The sequence below is a fragment of the Cavia porcellus genome, unplaced genomic scaffold, assembly GCF_034190915.1.
Source record: "Cavia porcellus strain 051 isolate PalLab524CR breed Dunkin Hartley unplaced genomic scaffold, mCavPor4.1 scaffold_5, whole genome shotgun sequence".
Taxonomy (NCBI): domain Eukaryota; kingdom Metazoa; phylum Chordata; class Mammalia; order Rodentia; family Caviidae; genus Cavia; species Cavia porcellus.
The window spans coordinates 22,387,636-22,396,227 of record NW_026947488.1 but is presented as its reverse complement, the minus strand read 5'-3'; the positions used below and the strand labels follow the sequence as shown (position 1 = coordinate 22,396,227).

Here is an 8,592-nt window from a genome sequence, read left to right as displayed (position 1 = left end):
CACTCAGGTATGTGATCTCATGATACCTCCACCCTGAGTCATTTATTCTGCATCCCCCAAAGTAGCGTTAGCTTTCACTGATAGTCCAATAGTCAAAAACAGTGGCAGGGCTGGTACAGCCATGAGGCCTGCAGCCTGGGAATCCTTTCTGCAGAAATGACAAAAGCACCAGGAAAGCCCACCACATGTGTGGACAGACTGCTGGAGCAGACGGCAGTTCATGAAATTTGTCTGGACCCAGCTCCTCCCCATGTCTGAGATGGAAGCCATCAGGGCAGACTGCATCCCTGCGTTCTGCCTACTGATAAGCAACCGTGAGATGAAGTTATGCTCTCAGTCTATGGGGATTCCTGTCCTTCTGTGTCATAGGCTGTCAGAATTCTGGAACTCTCAGCTGACTGGGTTGCTTATAAGACTAAAGAGGATTGCAAATGCCAAGGCTCTGAAAATCTCTTGATGGGCTATTATCATCGGAGGAGCAGATAACCTCATCTGTTTGCTCCCCAGTGTGACTCCCTCTTTCTTTCTCATTGGCCTGCTAGCCATCAAAAACCAGTTTAAGTAGCACGGGTATCCAGTTTGCCAAAGATTGCTCTTAGCGGGCTGAAATCTGGGCCAGGTTAGCCAGATCAGAAGCAAATTGGAAGAGGCCACCAGGGAACTTATTAAATTTAAGTCTTACTCTGAGTTGTTCATTGCTTGGAGAAGGATACTCTGAATTATCTTGGGTGTCCCTGACTTCAGCTGCGGACTCAGATGGAGGGCAGTTCTGGGTTGGCTGCCTGTCCTATGAGTGAGTGGGTCATGGAAAGCCATGGAAATGGACAGGTTTTCTGTTCCCAGGTTAGTAAGCACAGGTCAGCTCACCTGGACTGTGGCAAGGTTTAGCCCAGGGGTGCATATTCCCAGATGGAGTCAATGTTTACATTTGATTTTTGCCAATTGATTAGTCAGTTGGTCCAGCCCTGCATTCCCACAGCCTCCCCCAACTGCTGTCCTGATTTGATCTCAGAACTCTGATCTTCTCTAGGTGTGAGAGCAACTCTTGCAGGACACAGGAGCCAGATCTGTAATACCAGGACTGGAGGTCACCAGTGTGGTGGAAACAAGGGTCCCAGATTCTGAGTTACAGTGGATGAAAAATAATTAAATGAGGTATTTAATAAATGCACTCATTTAAATTGGATAGTCAGTGGGTTTTGACATCAATATACGAATTCTCATAAGAATCAAATAAAGAATTTGATTCTTTCAGAAATTTCCTTTTGTAGTCAGTCTGGTCTCCTCCTTACGTTCAATCCCCCAGCATCTTCAGGCAGCACTGTTCTGCTTTCTGTCACTTGGGATGTTTGCTTTTTCTACAGTTTCACATAAATACTCTTTGTGTCTCTAGAAAAACCTAGATTTATGTTCCTCTCCCACATTTGTGACTTTTAGCAAGACACAATTTCAGCCTTAAGTTCCTTATATGTCAAATGGGGATGATAAATGACTTAGAACCAACCTCTCTCCCTCTCATGCACTTTGTACTTAAATTTGCTACAGAGAGGTGCTGGGCCTGGGGTGGCTCAGTAGACAGGAGCCCTGCTCCCTTCAAGCCTCTGTCACAGAGGACTCTTGGCTGCTCCTCCCCTCATACCTGCCCTGACCTCCCTGGTGCCATGATCTGCAGGTGTCTTCATCTCCTTTAAGAATAACACTTTTTCCTTAAATAATAGAAATAGGAAGTCACCCCAAGAAAGGATTGGATGCAGTGATGACTTCCTGCCCCTTGCCCCAGATAGGCAGAGGTTGAGGCAGCCAGGGCTGAACCCGGGAAGAATATATCTAGGCGACCCCAGGGTGTCTGGTGGCTCCAGGACTTAGCACAACTCTGTCTCTGGTAAACAGAAGGCGTGTGGGGCTGCTGGGCACTGCATTAGTGGTGGCTTCAGGAACCTGCTGAGAACCCCAAAAGCAAGCCTGATGGACACTCTCAGACTTTACACAGTCAGGCACTTGCTGATCAGAGAAAACTGCTCCCGCGCATACACAGCACAGAGTCCAAAATTCTGTCTCCTTTATACCAGGCCTGGGAGATACAACGGTCAACACAACAGTTCCTGCTCCTCTGGAGCGCACAGGCTCTATCAAGCTGCGGACCGTCTTAGCCAAGTAATCCTGCCAGTCGCCCATCTACAGGATGGCGCTGTGCTGCCCTCTTCTGGCCACAGAGGCGGTGACTCCCCAGATAGCTGTCTTCACTCTGCAGAGTTAAGAGGAAGGGAATCCTGCTTTTTATTCTCTGCCTTCTGGGAACCTGGTAGAACCGACATCTAGGGGCAGAGGCAGCACAAGAACTCTTCCCCCAGTGCACGGATGTCTCTGATATTCCCTGCATGTCCCCACCTCTCCTCCCTTATCTGGATTTAAGAACTGGAAGCAGCTTTAGCCTCCTGCTACAACATTACTTTTCCATGGCACAAAATTCCTAACTCCCACTATTGCAACTGGTTCGGGAAATCCTTTATCCTCAGGGCTGGAGAGATGAGTCCTGGGTTTTAGGCGGGAGCACCCAAGTATGGAGGTAGAATGAGGAGGGGCGCTCACTACGCCCAGACCACAAAGCTATCGTGGAGAGATGGGCTCAGTGTGCTGTGGAAGGGCAGCTCGAGGTCCAGCACTCCCGTGTGCAGAAACAGTCTCGTCCCTTTTCCTGAATTGAGCATGCTGCGGGGCTGTTTGGACCCCTGGGGTAGTGTGAAGTGATGCTGGGTGACTTCCAAGGCTGGGTCACCCAAGGCCACACAGTTTCCACTTGGCTTTGTAGGGCACTGAGTTGGTCCCTAAGCCGGCAGTGACCTGAGACCAGAACGCTGGAAAGCCCTGAGTAGGTTCTAAGCAACAGTCCCAGGGGCTCTCAGTCTTCACCATCTGACTTTGGGGCACAGCCTACCTTCCTGGAAGCCGTCCTGCTCTGACTTATTGTCACTCAAGTTCTCAATCAGGAGGCAAACACTCTGGCTAGACCGAGCAGGTCTACGCCCCGAGGCCCGCAGTCTCGCTCACAGCTGTGCGGGGCCGGATTTCCTTCACCCCGTTTCCTGTCCGTGTCACCGCGGGGGTCCCGCGAGTTCACCAAGCCCTGGGCGGGACACTCCAGGCCGGTGCTGCATGAGGCGGCCGGCAGGGGGCGCTGGCGCCTCGCATTTGCACAGTCAGACACCCAGGTTTTGTTTCACGTCCCACTAGAGGCGCACGGTGGAGTAGTGGGTCACCCTGAGTCCCTGCTCCTGTGTGTGCTGGTGACCTCTGCACCTGAGTTCTCTTCCAGCTGCTTTGGTCCCGACCTGAGCGCTTGGGAGCGGAAGCACACCTTCAAATTTCTGTACAGGTCACTACAGGTCTGCTTGTCTACTTTGCTGAAAGCTGAATTTTATCCACCATGTCCTTAAATCCTGACCACCTACGGGAGGAATGCACGAATCTCCCCAAGTTTAAGTCCAGTTTATGATAATAACAAAAATCGAAAAACACCAGCAGATCTTTATGGTGTTCTCATTCCTGACTTGGCCTGCCTTTGTCCTGAGTGGAGTCTGGGCAGACGCTAGGCAGGGGTGTAAGACAGCATCTGATGAGGACTCACAAAAATCAGGGGGGCAATATGGCAATCTCGTGGTCCTATGGGTGCTTGGAGCATCCCAGGCCACCCTGACCTGTGTTACTGTCCACAGCAGGCATCCCAGCTGCAGCTTGAGTGGCCAGGGTGGCCAGGACCAAGAACAGGCGGCCTGGCACCCACTAAGGAGCATTGCCCAAGAGTCAGGTGACGGGAGCTCCAGTCTGACCCCAGGCCTGTGCTCACCTGTGCCAGGGACACAAACTAGCAGCTACATTTCAAGCACACAGGCCCACCCCATACCGTCCTGGGCTCTGGTACAGTGGGGACCAGGCAGTGAGTCGCCCAGCCACAGATGCAGTGTGTGGGAGGCAGTGAGCCATGGTGGTGGAGGACTGGGCTCTGTGAACCGCAGCACTCTGATTCAAGTCCTACTGTCACTTGTCTATTTTGTGACTTCAGGCATGACCCTTAGCCTCTGCCTCGGTTTTCCCTTCTGTAAAATGGAGATAAAAACAACAGTAATGAGTCAATCGTTGTGTGTTTTTATGATGCTTTGACAGCTGAGGCCCCACTATCCCAGGAAGAGAATGTCCCTCCCAAGACTAATACCTGAATACAGTGATAATTTTATGAGCATAACTTTCCTATGCAGACTGGCTAGTCCAGAACCCACATTCCAAGCACACTTTTATGAAAGCCTCATACACAAGGTGATATTTCCCTTGCCTGAAATCACTCCAGGGCCACATACCGGAGAATAAGGGATGGCCACTACAGGCTCAGGCTGGCTCAGATTATTGACTCTAGCTAATTCCACACTGCTCACCATGCCTCGCCCATTCCTTCCTTATGAAACGCCACCTGGACATTCGTCCGTGCCATCTCGTCACTCCTTCTGCCTCCTGATTGACCCTGGTGCTGTCCTCTGTAACCTTGCCCAATGTGCCATGTCTCTTCTTGTTTAATCCCATAGTACACTCATCTTTGAAGCCAGGGGTCTCTGTGTCTGTCATCTTACTGTGTCTGTTAGTACAAAATCACCCTGGGTACCTTTTAAAGACACCTCCTAAGACTGTGGTGAGGATCAAACGCTTAGCTTTCCAAAAGCGATTTCAGTGCTGCCTGACACGTGAGTGCTAACAGGAGCAGCTGTGACCGCCTCTCCTCTGCCCAGCCTCTTCCTTTTTTGCACCACTGCCCCTCTCAGGAAACCTTCAAGGCCCCAGTTGTCAGAGCTGCAACCAACGCCAGGTGCCGGGGACCTGGTAGGCCAGCCTGATGCTGCCATGCCTCTGAGAGGGTGCTGGACCCCCACCCCACCAGCTGGCACTAAGAGCTGGGACAGGAGAGCTGCTGGGTGCAGAGAAAGGAGGATCCTCAGAGCTGGCAGAGGGGACCCTATGTCTCTGCTGTTTGGCTATAGAGACTAGATTGCATTTTCTCCCCTTTCTTTCTTTCTTTCTTTCTTTCTTTCTTTCTTTCTTTCTCTCTCTCTCTCTCTCTCTCTCTCTCTCTCTCTCTCTCTCTCTCTCTCTTCCTTCCTTCCTTCCCTCCTTCCTCTCTTTCTTGCTTCCTTCCTCCCTTCCGTGTTCCTTCTCTGTCTCTTTCTTCTCCCTCCCTCCTTCCTTCCATTTCTTTCTCTCCCTCTGTTCCTCCCTCTCTGTTTCTCCAGTGCTGAGAAACTTTGCTTATGTTAGGAAAATGCTCTACCAGTGTAGCAATGAGCTACACTGCCTGAGAGGACATAATTCCTAATCAGGTCCAATCTTCTCAAACCTGGGCCCCCAGGTCCCCTAGCTATCACGCTGACTCCCCGTGATAATCACTCCCAATCACACTAATAACCTCCTGAGTACATACAGTGATCCAGGCACAATGCTAGCCTCTTGTGCTAGCAGCTCTCCAACTTTTTGGTCTTCACATCTCCTCTTATGCTCCTAAAAATTATTGAGATTTTGTTAATGTGGGTTGTATTCTTGCTACTTGGCATTTTAGGAGCCAAAACTGGGATATTTTGATAATATTTGTTTGTAGTTCATTTAAAAGAGAAATGTTAACATACATAGCATATTTTATGATCAATAGTTATATTTTCCAACGCACAGAATTTAGGGGGAAGGAAGTGTGACATTGTTCTACATTTTTGTACATCTCTTTACTAAAGTCAGGCTTAATAGGAGATACTTGGGTGTTCTTTTGTATTCAAGTTTCTGAGCTCTCAGATCTCTGGAATACTTCAGTGAGAATTAAATGGTTTTCACTGGCAGAAAAGAAGACATATAACACCTTCATCATATTGCCAACATAGTTCTGAGTTTTACGGACCCTCTGGAAGGGTCTCTGGGACTCCCAGAGGTATGCAGAGCACACTTTAGAAACCCCTGCCTTGTATAGTAGTTGAGTATATCCTTATATTGCTCCTGGAGTCTTATGAAGAAACTGAGATTTAAGGAGATGAGTCAAGGATAAACTAAGGTATGAAGTCAACCTGTTCAAGGTTGTGAAACTGGACCTCAGAGCCTGGTTGCCCAGTGGAATGAGGGTCACTGGGCAAAGACCTTGACTTTGGAGTCCATGTGCAAAGCCCTGAGAGAGAGGGCAGGGACTGGACACAGAGAAAGATATGTAGGATAGGCCGGTGTAGAGGGAGCGGGGCCTGCAGTGAGGAGTGGGGGCTAGGAGGGGCAGGGGGATCAGTTAGTCACCAAGTGGTCCTGATGACAGGGCTGGAGATGGCAGCTGGCGGTGGATGCAGCCTCGAGCTAGAAAATCAATAGGTGATCAGCGGTCCAGGGGCACGCTGTTCATCAGGTGCGGTGAGAGGCAGGGCAGGGGCGGCGGGGCTGGAGGAAATATCACTGACCCCCGGCAGGATTGATCAAACAGCCAGACACCCAAGGCCAAACTCACTAATAAAGTGAGACATTCAGCTTGGTCTGGCGGCTGCTGGCTGAAGGTCTTAAAAAAACCGCTTAGCTGGGGAGTTCTTGCTAAACTGTCTTTGTTTCTTGAGGCAAGTGGGAGGGAAGACAGACTGTGGGCAGCTGGCATGGCCACTGTTTGCCCTGGCTCTCTCAATTTGCACAGGCCTGGAACTCAGAGCGGTGGAACTGGTGTGCCCACACTAATGCACATGCCATTTACATTTGACATGCGTGTGCAATACATGCACACACTACAGCAGGTATATGCACAGATGTTCCTGTGCATGTCTGCACCTGCACGTTGGATGCTATAGCACAGTGATAGTGAACCTTTTAGAGACCAAGTGGTCAGACTGCAGCCCACAACCCACTTATGTACTGAAAAGTGCCAACACCACAGTTACACCTGAAGACAGTACTGAAGTTTTAGTCTAGAAAAAAATAGCTCACACATTAGCATCTTTTGTTTTAAAAACAATGGCAGAGGTTTCAATGATACAAATGGCTTTTTATGGAAAGTTCAAAGTTTGCATTTAGTGTGCTTTTGCATAGTTAATGTGTGTGCATGCTGACAATTTGCAAACTTTAGCTGGGGCGACTTGGCCCATGTGCCAACAGAGAGTGCTCTGTGTGCCCACTGTGGCATGGGTGCCATAGGCTCCCTCCCACTGCTATAGTACATTGCATGTGCACATGGTATATGCACATGTACACATGTATAGCACATGTGTGTGCAAGTATGGCTTTCTGTGGCATAGTTGTGCATGCGACACAGCATAGCATTTGCATTTGAGGCACTGGTGCTTGTGGGTTAAACTCTTCCTTTTTTTTCCAATATCACTATTTTCTCTGCCCCAAACATGCAACATTTGTAGAGACAGTCATGATTATTATGGGATGAGAGATGGACAGAGAAGTGTAGGCTGGGCAATTATATCCTAAAAGGCAAAGACCTACCACAGAGAGAAAGAATGCAGACTTGTAAAGAAGAAGGAGAGGGAGGAAAGGGTGAAGGTGTTTTGGCAGACAGGTATGATGGCACACACTTGGAATGTGCTCTAGGAGGCTGAGACAGGAGGATGGCCAGTTCAAGCCCATCCTGGGAAATTTACCAAGACCCAAATTAAAAGAAAAAATAATCAACAAGGGTTGAGGGTATAGCTCAGTGCAAAGGCTCTGAACCCAATTCCCAGTACTGAAAAGAGGAAAAAAAATGTATTTTGGCAGGGAGGTGATTGGAAGAGAGTAGAGAGCGAGAAGAATGCTGTAAAGGTGTCTGTGTAGCTGAGGGATGAGAAAATTAAAAGCTTAAAGGAAGTGCAAATGAAGTATTAAGAAGCACTATGATGGGGAATGAATCTGACGCGCTTTGACATTCATTGAGAAATTCAAGTAAAAAAAAAATCACTTCCAGGAACTTTCCCATTGTTGGACAGTGTTTTGTTAAATGTGTCACTATATTGAGACTAGGTACATATGATACACTGAATTAATTTGGATTAAATAATAACATTACTTATATTGAAAGCTGAATTTTATGAATTCTCCCATTTCTGACCCTGCAGATGGCCATTGGTACTTTTCTGATTCTGGTCCTTTAAACCTATTTCATAAATCCCTTGTATAATCACACATACATTTCTATCAAATCTTTTCCTCCAGTGAACCCTGACCAATATGTGTGGCTAATGAGAGGGAGAACCAGGATTTGTACCGAGCTACCCATCCAGACTCTGGAACCCAGGGTTGCTGTGCTCATTATTTCAGAGTGGGGTATGGATGCTGGGGAGCAGGTAGGCACATCATATCTGTGTTTTGGGGGAGCATTTGCCATCACTGTACCTGGCCCCAAGTTAGGAGAGTAGGGCCCTAGTGTGAGGTACAGAGTTCAGACAGTCCAATCCCTTCTAGTTATAGACTACCTGGCTCACCCTTGCTCTGCTCTGAGCACAGAGCCCCCCGCTGGTGACATCTCAATTTATTGCTGAGGGGCACACATGGGAAGGCACCAGAGTACCTACTAGGACCTGGCAGGTGACTGTAGAACATGTAGCTCTTGAAAAGTGA

The 8,592-nt window shown here is 48.6% G+C and overlaps 1 long non-coding RNA gene across 1 annotated transcript; it reads right to left on the bottom strand.

Annotated features, from left to right (window-relative positions):
• Window positions 1–2,037: 2,037 nt before the first annotated feature.
• Window positions 2,038–3,070, bottom strand: LOC134475875 (uncharacterized). Its single transcript, XR_010047204.1, has 2 exons — window positions 2,936–3,070; window positions 2,038–2,245 (listed from the first exon to the last, which is right to left on the bottom strand). It is a non-coding gene; the product is annotated as an uncharacterized LOC134475875 (long non-coding RNA).
• Window positions 3,071–8,592: the final 5,522 nt, after the last annotated feature.